This window comes from Convolutriloba macropyga, chromosome 7 (assembly GCF_964194025.1).
Source record: "Convolutriloba macropyga chromosome 7, txConMacr16.3, whole genome shotgun sequence".
Lineage (NCBI taxonomy): Eukaryota > Metazoa > Xenacoelomorpha > Acoela > Convolutidae > Convolutriloba > Convolutriloba macropyga.
Window position 1 is genome coordinate 192,388 of NC_134474.1, and position 16,910 is coordinate 209,297.

At 33.8% G+C, this 16,910-nt stretch overlaps 1 protein-coding gene across 1 annotated transcript in view; it reads left to right on the top strand.

Moving 5' to 3' along the window:
• LOC142342024 (uncharacterized) overlaps positions 1 to 16,910 on the top strand; it is a 67,254-nt gene that overhangs the window by 41,557 nt on the left and 8,787 nt on the right. The window lies entirely within an intron of this gene.

The window sequence follows — 16,910 nt, forward strand, 5'->3', positions numbered from 1 at the left end:
TTTTCTAAACTGAAATCATTGAAGTGGCATAGCACGAACGAACGAAATTCTAGTTATGCGCACAGGAATTTTCGATTATAAAATCAATGTCTAAATAGAAACTGAAGAAGATTGGCACACGAAAGCACGAAAGTCTGATGAATTGATCAATGTATGAATCTGGAAGGGACATTCGAAAATTTGGACTCGAAATCACACAAATTGGAGGAATATGTCAATGGCTGAACGGGAACGCAAAAAAGTTTGGACATGAAAGAGCGAAAATCTTTTGAATGCAAAAAAAGTATGGTGTATATGCGAGAATCTGGAAAAGAACGCATAAAAGTCTGGCGGATTCTCAAATGTCTGGCGGATTCTCATTATCGCATGAAATACTGTCTGGCATCTCATAGAAACGCACACAAACATTTTTTCAATTGCGTTTGAAATTTTAAATTGCGACAGAAACTCTCATTTTTTCAGGACTGTAGATCATAAGCAAAAGTGTAGAACATAGCTATAGAGCAGAAAATTTATGCTAATTTTTATGCAGAAAATGATAAAAACATTTAAAAAAAACAAAATTTCAATGGAAAGTGTGAATTCTGAAAATAGATAAAATAAAGTTCTCTTGAGCAAATGCTGAAAATTGTGTACAACTTTAACGAAACAATTTTTTACTAAAGAAAAAAGTTCACCATTAGATTACGCATACCAAGAAAAAACATTCGGCTCTTCTGAATCAATTTCACTCAGTCCATAGTTGGTTGATTTGAGAAACTTTAGCACAAACTAATAACTTAAGCCGCAATTCTTTTTAGGTCCTTAGGTCATATACATTTTTGACACAAACAGACAACACAATACACGTGAAATAAAAAAAATTTGCTCTGATCAAACTTTTCAGACTCGAATGGCCTCTGGTCAGACCGTACCCAGACCATTGTCCAGACTATGGTTATACTGCTGGTCCGTACATTAGATACTTAAACGACGGGGTTAATCGCGGGACCACATGTATAACTTGAGAGTTCAACCCCTAGTTCTACTCTTGGTATTAGGTTAAGTATTAAAGAAGGTTAAATGCAAATATGAATTAATAAGTTATGTTAAACATCATTAAATATGAACCGAGCATTAAGGGATAGAATAGTTCAAGTTATTAAGATTGAGACAGCACTAGCTAGCACAGGTTGAAATATTCTAAGTTAACTTGTAACTTAGATAGAATTTAAGAGATGTTAATTTATAACTTGGAGAAGTTTAAGCTGAACTTACCTGATTTTCAAAATTGTGCAAAGTTAATACTTTCTGACTTAGAAGTTCTTAGTTAAGAACTTGTCACAAAATATTCTGAGTTAAAATCTATCTCAAGTAAACTGAGATTTAAGCAAGGGAACAATACGGGAGTCCGATCTGATTCAGAATTTATCGGGGACCAAATTGTGCTGGTGGTTGAGCGTGCAAGCTCCTTTTATACTTGCGGACACGTGGTTCTCTAGTATCCTATTGGATAGAGATAACAGTGTCGACAGAGTTACCAAGGTTAAGTTGGTGTTCTCTGTGTGGCGTGACAATATCACGTCATGGTATTCTAAGTTTAAGTTAGTGATCTTAAAATAGTAGTTTATTTAAAACTACTTAGTAATTTGTTCACACGTTAAAATGGACTTTGTCCAAATCAAGTTTGTGCTTCACGCACTATAACGTAAATTCTCAAAATAGCATTAATATTAAAAAATAGTGTTACTGAGTGTAGCACACTTCAGTACATCCCATCCCGGTCCATAGGTAAAAAATCAAAACATCAAATTTTACATAAATGAATAATTTATTTAGCTTGACATTTTAATAAATAAGCAATAAATGTTTATGAGGTTGATTACTTGGTTAAAGTTCTAAACTTCATCGTAGCTTCTTGTTTCTGTGTTTCTCTCTTGAAGAAGGGTTGACGATGTCCTGAGATACTAAGCTGTACAAAATAATATGTCCTATTTTTTTGGGTGGCCGTTATGGTAGACCGTTCGTTGTTTTTCTATAGAAGTTATACTGTTAATACATCTGAAGCTGGGTAATGAGTTGAAGAATATACTGGTTAATTTAATTGTCTAGGGTCTATAGTGACAAGCGAGGTAAATGAATAAAGAGATTAAAATGACTGCGCACAACACCATAAGGGCTAGTGTTGCTGCAATAATTCAATTCCCCAAATACAGAATTCAATTTCCTAATTCATCTTTACTTGAGTTTTGTTGAATAATAAATTAACCGAAGTAAGCTTTGAAGTTAAAAATTAAAGAATTAATGTTTAAACTTGGTTGATCATTTTGAATTATCTTCATGAAGACACAAATTTTGCTTTTTTTCACTAATTCAAAATAAATAACAATATCCTTTTGTTCTAAGTCTTCAAGAAATAGGATAACTTCGGCTTGATATTCGGAATAATACAAGCCAGAGATTTTGTAAAGTTTATCGTTAAAAATAATTTGTTTAGAGAAGTTTATCCAAGCAGATTCAACATGTTCAGAAAATTGACAATAATCTCTAAACCATTCGATATCAACGCCTCCTTCAAAATATGGGTTCATTTTGAATGTTGTATTAATTCAACTTTTGTGTCAATGGTGAGAATGTAGCCAATTTAATCCTTGAAGGGAATTGACGGAAAGGTTCAAATAGTATTTATAAATGGCGGATGGCGATCAAGAAAATCTGTTAACGATAAATTGTAACAATGTATGTAAAGTGTTCTAGATTCGTGGTCACCAAAATATTGATGACTAACATATTAATTGAAATAAGTGAGCGGTCGAAAGTTTAGATTATTGATGTTAAGAATTTCTTCTGCATGAATAAGCTTTAGAATCTCAAATAAGTCGTACTCTGGATTTTTTTGAAAATAAACTACAATTTCATTGGAATTGTTGTCTTGCAAAAATAAGACAATCTCTTGTAACTCAAATGTCCAATGAACTGACAATGGGGTATAGAATTCATTTCCAACTAAGAACGTTTTCGAAGTTTTAATAACTTGCGATTGAATAAATTCAGCGAGATCACAATATGTTCTGAAGTACTTAACGTCTACTGAAAGATTGTAAGACATTAAATAAATTGTGGATTTCGATGGAACAATTGAATGATGTTATAAGCAAGGTAAATCGGTAAAGAAAAAAGAATAGTTTTTATTAGAGAAGCGAGAACAAATCAAATCTGCAATTAAAGATAAGAATGGACTCCTTGTTCACCATAAATTGCGAGCACGAGCTTGATCGAAAAATTGATCAAATTGACTCTAATAATTAAGCGTTAAAACGGATGTATTAAACGAATAAGTTTTCTCTACGCCGGAGAAAGAAGAAGAAGTAATGAAGGACGTACAGAACATCAACAACCACAAATTTATCTATTCCATTCCGTGAGTGCTCAACGTGATGAGCGGAGGATGTGGAGTTGATGCATCAGATTTGCGATCTCGACTTGAGTTTGTACTGCTGAAATCTTGATAGCTGAGAGAAATTTGTAGATGGGGTAACGTGAGTTGTGGGTTGTACTAGTCGGTCAAGTTGTTTAACTCCAGATTGAGGTTTAAAAGTTGATTGTGTATTGTATTCGGGCCAACCACTCGAAGGTTCCTTCTGAAAGACTGATATCACTTCGTTAGGGATTGAAGAAAGTTCCTGAAATATCAAGTATTCTCTACTCTTACTCTATTCTAAGAGTATATTTCATTTGAAGTTAATTTGCAAGTATTCTCTTGTTATTTTTTTGTATTCTTTTTTAAAGTAAATCAGTAGTAAATATGAAGTCAGTCTGTATTGTATGATCATCATATAGTTTGATGATATTAGAGTGATAGAGGAATTAATCCTATAATGGAGACGTAGGAAAGTTGTGATCGTTTCTATTCTCGTCTCTACTATTCTCTTTATTTAGGTTTGGATAAACATTTTTATTCTCAAATCTTATAGCTTGTAAGCCTGTATTCTCTGTATAAGGTGGAATTTGAATAACTCGTTCTCTAACAATAGCATTATCAGATTTTGGAATTTGCATTGTTCGTTCTTTAATTTCATCAGTGTTATCATTCTCTGAATTAGTTGCTTGATAGATAGAAGTCAGAATTGGAACTGACATTAGATCAAATGTAGCGGCAAAGAGTGCTTTACCAAAATGAATAGATGCATCTGTAATTTTGTTAATTTGCATTGCCCGAATTAAGCATAAGAATATGTCGATGAGTAGCTTAATGAATAAGAAAGCGGCAAAGAATATTCCGCATCGCTCAATTATATATTGTATTTTGCCAAAGGTTTCAACAAATTGATTTTTAAAGAAGTCGGGTGAAATGAATGAATCTAGATAAATAGTTCTAGAGTTATAATAATTCATGCCTGAAATATCTGAAAATGATTATATGCTATCTAATAATGACTTAGTAAAGTGTTTGAGAACTCTTTTCATATTGCAGTTGAAAGTTATTGAATTCCAGAATGTCATCGTTTCTTTATATGTGTAGATAGAAGCCTGAATGCTTGCAGTAATTATGTTTGCAATTTGCTGAATGACTATGTGTGATTCAAAGAGTGCAGGTCCTCTTGTTGTTATTTTTGTTATTTTTGGGGTTAGTTCAACCCATGAATTGTCATCATCAACATCTAGTTGAAATAAGTTTGAATGTTTATCAGAGCTTAATTGTTCTTCGGCTTCAGTGAAGGTTTGTCTAGAAATCAGATCAAGGAAATGTATTTCATCTTCATAGAGAATTGGTATTCGGTTATAGCACTAACTAAGAATTTGTAAGGGTGAAAGAAATTCAGGACAATTATATAGCCAGCTAACATTGCCGATTGTTTTGATAAACATAGATCTGTTTCTTGTTAAGGTATATCTAGCTAAACGCGGATCTTCATGGGAAATCATTAAAGTGTTGAGAATAGTTGAGCGTTCTAACTCACAGTCATTTCTTAATAGCTCCAGAGTAAAAATTTGAAATTGCCGAAGATTATTAAAATGCAAATAGTCAGTTTTTGTTCCAAGATGGGCTTAGAAATCAATATTTTCATAAATTTGAAAATGCTTTGTATCAACTGTTTTGTTGTCACTGGAATAATATTTATTTTTAAGCGTGATAGCACCGGTATCAGAGTTATGTTTGTGAATGGGTTCTCCAGTGTTCATATCGAAAACGTCACGAAGACTAATATAAAGACTACATAAAAACTGTGGTTTATTATAAACTTGGATCATAAAACTTTGTAAGTCGAAATCTGACTGAGCTGAAGTAAGTTTAGGATCCTTTACTATATAGTATTTGTCATTAGCTTTAATCATTTGAGCATCAAAAGTGTGAATCATAGTGAAAAGACAATTGTTGGGTTCATCCCAAGTGTATGCAAATGGATCATTAGATGTAGAATCGCAGCCTCCGGCTGATAAGGGACAAGGTAGAGGTATATTTTGCCAGTTATTAATTGTGCCATCTCTAAGGTTTACATTCAGGCTAACATTTTGCATATATGTTTCGTAAGTGTAGTGTGTAATCCAACCTCGGGTGTTACATTCATTGTTTCCAGTTCCAACATCGCCTGAGTTAAAGTTTGAGAACAAAGATTTGTCAAAATGGAATTCTACTGAACTAGAAGAAGGGGAAAGCTTTATCTTTTTTCTTTCCTTTGCAAGTTTGCATTTCTGAGCATCAAGCTCAACTGAAGTAGTAGTAGTATTATGTCTGGCATCTATGCCGCTAGAGTCAAAAGAATCGCAAAACCAACGTAACTGCTGTTGGGTTGCTTTACACATAGTTGCTTCTAGCTTAACTTTATAATTTCTTTGGTAGAGAGTGACTCGTGCTTGGTTTGTGCTAATTTTGTCAGGGCTAATTTCGCAGGGTGCTACTTTGTTGAGAGAATACTTCTGGTTTGAGATCATTTTTGGGCTGTCAAAGTGATTAACATGAATGTTAGGAGCTGTGATTTCATAAATAATCATCTTTTCAATTGGTCTGGCGTCAGTGAAATACGTTAAGAGTAATAACGCAAGAAATGAGTAATTCTAGTTTTGCAATACGTTGAGCAATTTAAGATTCAATATCAGTTGCAACAGGTGGGAGCAGAGTTAAGCGAAGTAATATGAAATGAAACATTTTGTAACTTACTTTTATTACTTCGTCTATTACTGGTGACATTTTGATTTCTGCGCCTTCCATTTAATAAACGAAGAGAGTATAAGGTGCGTTTAACAAATTCATGTTAAAAATATCCGTAAAAGTAATCTGATATGTTAGCTCGTGAACGTGAGCGGGTTATATGGTACCCAAAATATAACAAATTTTGCGTTATTTTCAGATGTTACAAAGAATGCAACTATTCTCTGTTGATTAGAATTAAAACACTTATGAAGTGTTACACTTTTATTTCCGAATTTCAAAATTTTTCTTTAGGAGGAATATTGTAATATACGATAGAGGGTCGGATGCAAGAGCAGTAAGAACTTGTTTTTCAAGGGAAAGTGGTAACATATATTAAGGGTATACAGTAAAGGGAGCTTCAATGATATCAAGGTTTATTTCCTCTCTGTTGTTTAAGTGGAAATGAAAGCGTTCATTATGTTCTGGTTTGTTAGGGGTCCAACAAACAATTCTTTCTAAGTTTACAAATTGGTCTTTAACGAAGAAAATAACAATGTTTTCCTATATGAAATATACGATCGAACAGTTGTGGCTGACTTATTGTTATATTTTAAGATTTTATGCGGTATGCTATAAGGACTGTAAGAAGTTGAGCAGGTTGTTCTTGAAGCTATAATCCAACAGTAGTTAAGCGGAATATTCATTGATCGGTTGAAGGTTCTAAAAGTAAACAGGGGACATCTAAAATGTCTAAGTCAACTAAACTTGAAGAATGAAATTGGATTAATAAACTGTTAATTTGTTGAGGGTTATATTTTCCCCAGAAGACAGCAATAGGGTCTTCGTTAGAATTAGTAGCAAAGAACACTACAGTTTTTACTTTGTTAGAAATTTGACAACTAGTTAAGGTGTTAAGTTCACTATTGAATTTCAACTTTTGATTTGTCTTAATAGAAACTTTCACAAGTGTATCAGGGTTGATAGAAAAAGAAATAAGAAAACCGTTTCGGTCGAATGAGACTTCGGTCATAAATTAGAATTGATTAGCTTTAAGAGTGTTAACTGGTGATGAAGGTGTTCAACATGAGCAGTGTTTGTTAGAAACTTCCTTATATTGTCAGTCTTGTACTATGTTCAATATGAAGGGTTATGAACTCCTTCTATAGTTACTGACTGAGAATCGAATTGAGAAATAATATTGAACTGAGATACCTGGCATATGTGTTGTGGAGATGTGTTGTGAAAAGTATTTGCTGGTCACAAAGTGAAATGCTTGAAAACTTTGTTAAGTTTTCTAAGTTTATTAGTTGGAAGGGGAAAATGTGAAAGATGGAAGAGTGAGAAAGATAGATAGATAGATAGATAGATAGATAGATAGAGATAGAGAGAGAGAGAGAGAGAGAGAGAGAGAGAGAGAGAGAGAGAGAGAGAGAGAGAGAGAGATAGTTAAGTTATAGCTGAGTTCGAGAGCGAAAGAAGTAATTGATTTCAAGAGGTAACTGTGAAAAGTGATTTTGAGTTTGGGTAAGGTTCTTAAATAGTGGTTGTCAGGGCTAAGTTACCAAAAAATGAGTGCTCAATTCTAATTGGTCAATACCTAGCCTTGATTAGTGGCATGTAGCAAAGGGATAAGCTAATCATATGACAATAATCGTCCCATAAAACCTCAGAACTTATTTCTCATCTTTCAGTGCTCTAGGATCGATCTTTATTATCTGAAGAGAATGTATTTCTAGGCCGAATTCTCAAAATTTGCTTCCAAGAAGTTGTAGACTATATCGTGTTGTATTCAGGTTTAGCTTTTCAAGTGCTTATCGCAAGTTGCCCTAAAACAGTATGAGTTAGAATATGAAAAATTTGAGCTTTTTTAGAATTTAACGGTGTTATATCTAATTTGTGCGTTGTATATGTACTTTCTGGGTTGAATTTTCAAATTTCGTTTCGTAGAAGTTGTAGGCTATATCTTTGTGAATTCATGTTTAAGTTTTCAGGTGTTAATCACAAGTTGTCTAGAAACAATATGTGTTATAGTATGAAAAAATTGAAATTTTTGAAATTCAACTGAGATTTTTCTAATCCGTGTGTTGTACACTTTTGTGAACTATTAGAAAAAGCATGTGTTTGTGCAAATATGTGGTCTGAGTTGTTGAGCAATTAAATTCATCGAGTCAGTTTTCTTTCTGGTAGTTGTGTAAGGTGTGCACTTAGGTGACATAATTCTTACGTAGAGAATTTAAAATTGCGGTTAGCTGTTTGTTGATAAGTGCTCCAATGTTTATTTTAAACATTCCTTGGTTCCTTATGCTAGTGAGGTTAGCTCTATTTGTTGACAATGTAGGCTGCTTTTAATGTGCGTTTGCTGACTAAAATGCTAATTAGCGTGGTTAATTAGTTTGCAAGGAGCAAATTTCTGTACTTAAGGTATTTAACTTAGATAATGGTATTTGCTCATGGGGTCTTGTTTTTACTTGGCTTTGCTCAGGGTAACATGTGTTTTCAGCGTTAGTTTGTAATAAAAGGTATGCGAAAATATTGAATTTGCATAAGCTTTGAACATGTAGAGAAGTTATGTGTGTGTAACAGCTTGCAATGGTGATTAATCGCGTACTTTGTGTAAGATTTGTGTTGAGTGGGCTATTTGCTTTTTGACTTTAACTCTTGTTGACTATAGTTCATCTCTCTTACATAGTAAATTCTAAGCTTTATTTCATTCTTGACCAATAATTCCATTTTCAATCTTTAATTTATCTTAAACTTTGCATTTCTTTTTCAATTTCCGTTTATATATTCTTTTTATACTCCTTCGTTCTCAAGAATTATGAATTGGGATACTAAGAATTATCATAGAGATAATGCTGAAAACAGCGAGGATCTGGATAATGCCAGATGGAAATGTAGTTCGAGTGGAGTGGTGTTGGAACCTGTTTCGGGAGCTCTAGAGCTCATTCGACGCTCTCAGTATCTTCATTTTATTTATGAAGATACTTCTGGTTTAGGGCCAGTGGAATTTATTTTTTTCATTTTCAAAGTTATAAATATATGTTTCTCGTGTTATCTGACGACGAGGTGTGGGGAATACTGTGGGCACGTGGGAGCTTCAGTCCATGGGAAATGAGGCATACTCAGTGTGTTTCTAAGCACATTATAGAAGTCATCGAATTCTTCTTCGGAAAAAAAGTGAGTGTTAATTTTACTCAAACTAACAGGCAGTTAATTTAGGTGTTTATCGGGGTTGCAAGAATTTAACTGTAAAAGTAGGGTCCGGAGAATATGACTGAGTAGTTTTGTTGTAGAAAAAAATTTGTTATTTTAGTTTTGTGAAAAACTATATGCTAAGAGGGGGGAAGAAGACATGACAAAGTGGTGCGACAAGCACGAGAAATGGGAGAATCAACTATGGACCTTGAGGGATGCAAAGGGATAAGCTAATCATATGACAATAATCGTCCCATAAAACCTCAGAACTTATTTCTCATCTTTCAGTGCTCTAGGATCGATCTTTATTATCTGAAGAGAATGTATTTCTAGGCCGAATTCTCAAAATTTGCTTCCAAGAAGTTGTAGACTATATCGTGTTGTATTCAGGTTTAGCTTTTCAAGTGCTTATCGCAAGTTGCCCTAAAACAGTATGAGTTAGAATATGAAAAATTTGAGCTTTTTTAGAATTTAACGGTGTTATATCTAATTTGTGCGTTGTATATGTACTTTCTGGGTTGAATTTTCAAATTTCGTTTCGTAGAAGTTGTAGGCTATATCTTTGTGAATTCATGTTTAAGTTTTCAGGTGTTAATCACAAGTTGTCTAGAAACAATATGTGTTATAGTATGAAAAAATTGAAATTTTTGAAATTCAACTGAGATTTTTCTAATCCGTGTGTTGTACACTTTTGTGAACTATTAGAAAAAGCATGTGTTTGTGCAAATATGTGGTCTGAGTTGTTGAGCAATTAAATTCATCGAGTCAGTTTTCTTTCTGGTAGTTGTGTAAGGTGTGCACTTAGGTGACATAATTCTTACGTAGAGAATTTAAAATTGCGGTTAGCTGTTTGTTGATAAGTGCTCCAATGTTTATTTTAAACATTCCTTGGTTCCTTATGCTAGTGAGGTTAGCTCTATTTGTTGACAATGTAGGCTGCTTTTAATGTGCGTTTGCTGACTAAAATGCTAATTAGCGTGGTTAATTAGTTTGCAAGGAGCAAATTTCTGTACTTAAGGTATTTAACTTAGATAATGGTATTTGCTCATGGGGTCTTGTTTTTACTTGGCTTTGCTCAGGGTAACATGTGTTTTCAGCGTTAGTTTGTAATAAAAGGTATGCGAAAATATTGAATTTGCATAAGCTTTGAACATGTAGAGAAGTTATGTGTGTGTAACAGCTTGCAATGGTGATTAATCGCGTACTTTGTGTAAGATTTGTGTTGAGTGGGCTATTTGCTTTTTGACTTTAACTCTTGTTGACTATAGTTCATCTCTCTTACATAGTAAATTCTAAGCTTTATTTCATTCTTGACCATTAATTCCATTTTCAATCTTTAATTTATCTTAAACTTTGCATTTCTTTTTCAATTTCCGTTTATATATTCTTTTTATACTCCTTCGTTCTCAAGAATTATGAATTGGGATACTAAGAATTATCATAGAGATAATGCTGAAAACAGCGAGGATCTGGATAATGCCAGATGGAAATGTAGTTCGAGTGGAGTGGTGTTGGAACCTGTTTCGGGAGCTCTAGAGCTCATTCGACGCTCTCAGTATCTTCATTTTATTTATGAAGATACTTCTGGTTTAGGGCCAGTGGAATTTATTTTTTTCATTTTCAAAGTTATAAATATATGTTTCTCGTGTTATCTGACGACGAGGTGTGGGGAATACTGTGGGCACGTGGGAGCTTCAGTCCATGGGAAATGAGGCATACTCAGTGTGTTTCTAAGCACATTATAGAAGTCATCGAATTCTTCTTCGGAAAAAAAGTGAGTGTTAATTTTACTCAAACTAACAGGCAGTTAATTTAGGTGTTTATCGGGGTTGCAAGAATTTAACTGTAAAAGTAGGGTCCGGAGAATATGACTGAGTAGTTTTGTTGTAGAAAAAAATTTGTTATTTTAGTTTTGTGAAAAACTATATGCTAAGAGGGGGGAAGAAGACATGACAAAGTGGTGCGACAAGCACGAGAAATGGGAGAATCAACTATGGACCTTGAGGGATGCGTGGTGGGATCCGAAGACAGGGTCCACTCTACAGGAGCTGTATTTCAAAATGATACAGCTCAATTACAAGGAGTGTCTGGTCTTTTACACGGAGAGCTTATTTGCCAGAACCGTGAGAGGTGTAATCATACAGCATCTAAGCAATTGAAAAGGGGAGAGAAAGAAAAATTTTTAAATATCGCTCAATTATATTTTTTTGTTATCTTCTGCGCATGTTTATTGGTTTGCTTCTTTACTATTTTTGTATATTTTAACTTTATTATTTTTATTGTTTTTTTGTTCGCGGTTACGCTTTTTAATATAAAAGATATTATTATAAAGAGATTTTGTGTCTCTATTTCTTTTTGAGTTTCTGTATCAAGTCAGAAGGAATAGGTTCCCCAAAGAATGTAAGTGCTTTTCTGTTACGCCGAGTTCTGCTCAATACTTCATTTGCGTCTGGTAAATTAGATATATTAGGTGATGCTGTAGGGTTAGAAATATAAGGTGATGATGTGGGGCTATTATGCGATGCTTGGGGAAATAATTGGCGTGTAGCTTTAAATTTACTAGTGGTATCAGTTGGGTTAGAAAAATTTTCTTGTTGTGGGCTATTAGGTGAATACATATTTTGTATAGGGTAGGGGGTTGAAATGCGTGGGGGTAGAAAATTGGAAGAGCTTGTGCCTTGAATATGTGTATTTTTATTATCTAATTGTGTTTGTAGCAATTCTTAGCCTGGATCTTTTGTTGGGGTAGCCTCAACGTTAAATGTTGGCTGTATTGTAGTACTAGGATTAACAGTATGTTGTGTTTCTACTAAGGGCCACTGCAAAAATAGCAATATGTTGTGCGACTCTATGAGCATTAGATCTGGCTATATTATGCTTATTATATTGAGTATAATAATCATCAGTGTCGTCTGGACTACATAGTTGTCAACTAACTCTTGTATTTTTTCTTCTTTCGGGTAATAAGGTACTATATGATTTCTATGCACGGTTTTCTTCCATTTGTTTTATCATGTTGTACTTCATATGTAGTTTAAGTTAACATTCGTTGCACTGTGTAAGGGCCTGAGCGTAGCTCTTGTAGCTTTTTAGACTTTGGTAGTCCTGTAGAGTGATTTTCTAATAGTACTTTTCGACCTTCAGGTATTGGCTTTCCGAGTTTAAATCTATTTCTATACTTGTGTGCTTTATTCGTTGTTTGTCTAAATTTAGTGTAGGTATTCGAGTATATAGTTTTAAATGTATTCTCTCGCTTTAACATTTCACTAGATAATCTGTTTTGTAACAATTTCTCTATCTTTTTGTTATAACAAGTTTCTTCACTATGCGAGTGTGGTGGTAGATTACTACAATACTCTGATGAGCATTTCTTTTGATTATCGCGTAGTAGTCCTAGCTTTAGTGATAAGGCTATTTGCGATTTTGTCCCAAATAGTTTTTCATAGGGTGTATATCCTGTACTGTAGTTAACTGCGGTATTGTGTGAAAATGCAAATTTACTAGTGTACTCGGACCAGTTAGATCCACTTTTACTATTAAAATGTCTTAGGTAATTAGTTAAATGTTTATTTTGTACTTCTATTTTGCCGTTAGTCCACGGTGAATATGCAGTTCGGGGGCATAATGTAATTCCCATTTCGTTTGTGTAGTGAACGAAATCATTACTAATATAGGCATTGCCGTTATCATGTACTATTTGTTGAGGTATACCAAATGTAGTTATAAATTTCTCTAGTTGATTTGCTGTTTCGAGAGCTTCAGCATTCTTGCTAGGGTATACTTGTATAAATCTAGAGAAAGCATCTACTATTACAAGACAAAAATCGATTTCCTTTACTAAGTGGTCGTAGTCGACCTTTATGGTCAATATAAAGTGTATGTAGGGGTATAGCTTCTAATTGTCCCCATGATTCTAAGGGCGCTTCGTTCAAGTCTTTGCGTGCTGACTTATTAGTTTGGCACCTTAAACAATCTAACAATAACATTTCAATCCATTTAAACATACCGGGCCAATAGAAATATCGCTTAACTCTACTGTATGATGTGCTTTCTGCTCTGTGACCACTTAGCTCATGCGTATGTGTCACCTCGAATATTTTTGAAATAGTGAAATTGGTGCACATATCCTAAGATCAAAAGAGCCGTCTTCACAAGGCTCAGAATAACAGAGTAAATCATATTGACTCTCTAGAAACAACTAGTTGAAATTATTTCTATAAGTTTGTAATGCTTTAGATTGTTTAATAATGTAGTCCTTTTCTGGAGCTTTGCCTACTTTTAACCAATCTCTAACTTTATCTATCACGGAGTTGTTTACTTGTTCTTCAAGAATTTTGTCGGTGTCAAGATTAGCGTTTTTTGCAAAATCTGTAACAATAGCTATTAAATCTAATGTATCTGTGTGGACATCCTTTTCTGAGATGTTTTGAAAAGCTTCTGGTTCAATAAATTTCTTAAATTTTGTACGTCTAATATAGTGGGCTTTAGCAGATTCTAATTGTTCAATAAGTGAGTTTTCAATATTACCTTCTACTAGGTCTAACCAATCTTGATCATCATAACCTTCTCGATCATCACTTATTTCAGCTATTTCTTCTATCTCGGAATAGTAGTGATTGTCATACTCACTAGTTAGTTCTGAAGTTAATTTCTTTATTTGATTTATTTTTGTGCTGTAGCTAAAACAATCAGAAAAACTGTGTATAGCATTACAATATTCATCTATGTAGTCTGGTGCATCATCTACACTAAAGTCATCTTCATCGTTCATATTGATTAGTTTCTTTCTTTCGCCTTTGACCTGAGCAATAATTGGATTACTGTCGTTAGCTGTTGCGTCCTTATCGTCTTGATGCAAAACAGAATAGTTAACTTCATTTCCGTTAATATGAAACTTTATATCTCTAGTTAATACTTTGTGTTCTAGTTGATAAAGTTTAGCATCTGCTAAAGAAACGTTTCTGCTAAGGATGTCAGGGAATGCTAAGTTTTTGCCTTCAGTGTATATAATTTGTAAGTTTTGGAACTTAGTTATTATAACTTGGTACTTAAAGAAACGATATGGCACTTGTCTTCGTCGTGACCAAAGAAATAAAATTGGTCAATGATCACAATATAGATAAATTGGAAAAGGGGATCCAATAACATAACATTCATATGTTTGTAATGCAGATATTATTCCGCATAGTTCTCATTGTTGAGGGGACATCTTTTGTTCAGCTTTATCAAATACTCTCGAGTTTGCTGAAATCATACGTTTTCTATCAGGAAAATTTTGTAAAAGAACACAACCTGTTCCTAACTTGGATGAATCAGCATGTATATGAAAGGGATAGTAATTAGAAGGAAATGCGTTAGAAATGTCGTGACAGAACCTTTGTTTAATGTCTATGAATACCTTTTCGTGTTCTGGAAACCACATGAATAATGTTGTATCTTTAGTTAAATCATATAGAGGTTTTGCATCTATGTGAAAGTTTAAAATATAGGTGTGATAGAAACCCATCATTCCTAAAACTCTTTAAACTTCTTTTTTCGATTCTGGCGTTATTAGATTTCTAATATCATCTATGCGCGAAGCAATAGGCGATAGTCCGTCTTTAGATATAACATGTCCTAGAAATCTCATTTTTCGTAAGAAAAACATTGTTTTATCGGGGGCTGCTTTAAGGTTTGCCTTTCGAAGCAAAGAGTGATACTCTTTTACTATTGTGAACATTTCTTGTTTATCTTTAGCTTGTAAGAGAGTGTCGTCATTGTTTGTTATGGCTTGCTTACGCTTTATAAGGGGTCCAAATGCATAACGCATTAATTTGCTAAAGAAACTGGGTAAGGGCTTAAGACCATAAAATCCTACTTGATAACTGTACTGTCTTCCTCCTACAATAAATTTGATTATAAGCTGATGATAAATCACTACTTTTAAAAATGGTTCCGGTTATTCTTGTCATTAGAACGTTTAGTGGTTCGAGTGGCCAATTAGAATTACTTGTATCAGTTATAGAGTTTAGGTATCTAGCATCAATGACTAGTTTTACATAATACTTCTTAGGTAATATGATAACGGGATTGACCAACCAAATATTCATATGATCGTTCTCATTGAGCTCTCTGATTTTTCCTGCTTGAATTAATTCATCCATTAGTTTTTCTAATTTATCTCTGAGATGAATGGGTATTTTGCTAGGTCACTGCTTTTTTAAAAGTAGCGTCTTTCTTTAGGGTTAAATGAAACTTATGCTTAGTTGTGCCAATATCATACTTATGATTTGAATATACATCAATATCCTCAAGTATTTTCTCTATTAACTCAAACAATTCATCGTCAGTCAGATCACTTTGTGTGAAATCGAAATTATCCAGAAACTTTTCTAAATACTCTATGTCTTGGACTGTATCTCTATTTTGCTTAATTACAAAATCACTAACCGCTTTATTTATGATTCGGTTGCTTTGTAGTTTATCTCCAAACTTAGGAAACTGGTCATTAACTATAGGTCTACATAATCCTTTGGCCTCGGTAGAGAAATCTGTGGCTAATTCTCTCTCATCTTTTTTGCACTTTTCTATTAACTCACTTTCAATAATTTCGAGCACCTCTTCCTGTTCTAGTGTATTGCTTTCTACTTTTTGTAGTTTATCAACATCATCTTTGCTTGTATACACATGGATATTTATTCCTGAATTCTTAAATGTTTGTTCAATTGGAGAAGATATCTCTCTCCAATCCATTCCGTCTAAACCACAAGCTATATTTGGCATTGCTATACAGCGTAAATTTAGTCCTGGTGCCTGATCTCTCATAGCAAGTAGCGTTGCTTTGATTGTATCAGTTGTTGGCTTCTCATAATGATTAGCCTTAGTGATGAGATTATATACTAGGTTATTATCTGCTCTGAAAGTTATTATGTCACCTATATCACAGTTCCTACTTTTACAGTAGTCCTTTAATAAGGGTATTCTTTTGGAGATTGTGTTAGCAAAACCTTTCCTCATTTCTGCATCTGAGGATATTGTGTGCGCTATAGGCATATTAGAGTCAAATATAGATTGGGTACGAAAATCTACATATCTAATGCAAGAATTAGTTTGAATTTGCTGTCCTTCTGGTAAATTGTTTACTACTGTGTTTAGTATAAAACAACTGTTATAGTCCTCACTTTCATTTAGTATTGTACTTGTAAATTCAGCACAGTTTTTGATATTGTACCTTTGTGTAGGTTTGTCGGTTATATCACACATAGCATAACCTATTATTCCTCTATTTATCTGTATTGGGTGACTCTTTTGATTCTCCATGAATATGGTTAGAAATTCTTCAGATTGTTAACAATGTGTGTTCACAAAGACTAGGTCAGTTTTTGCAACATTAATATGGGGCATGAAATATGTTCCTGGTGGAAATAAGGCTTGACTGGGGCGCTTTTTCTTGCGCAATTGTGTACTTTTCTGTTGCAGAAAGATCGGTTGAGCTATGTTTAAAGCAGTCATTTTAGTTATGTATGGATAATCCGTTTCATTGTTAAGTGAGCCGTAGCAAATTAAATTCCTTTCAGATTTTAATTCTACTGCGGGGATGTTGAAGTGAATTGCTTTTAGAAAT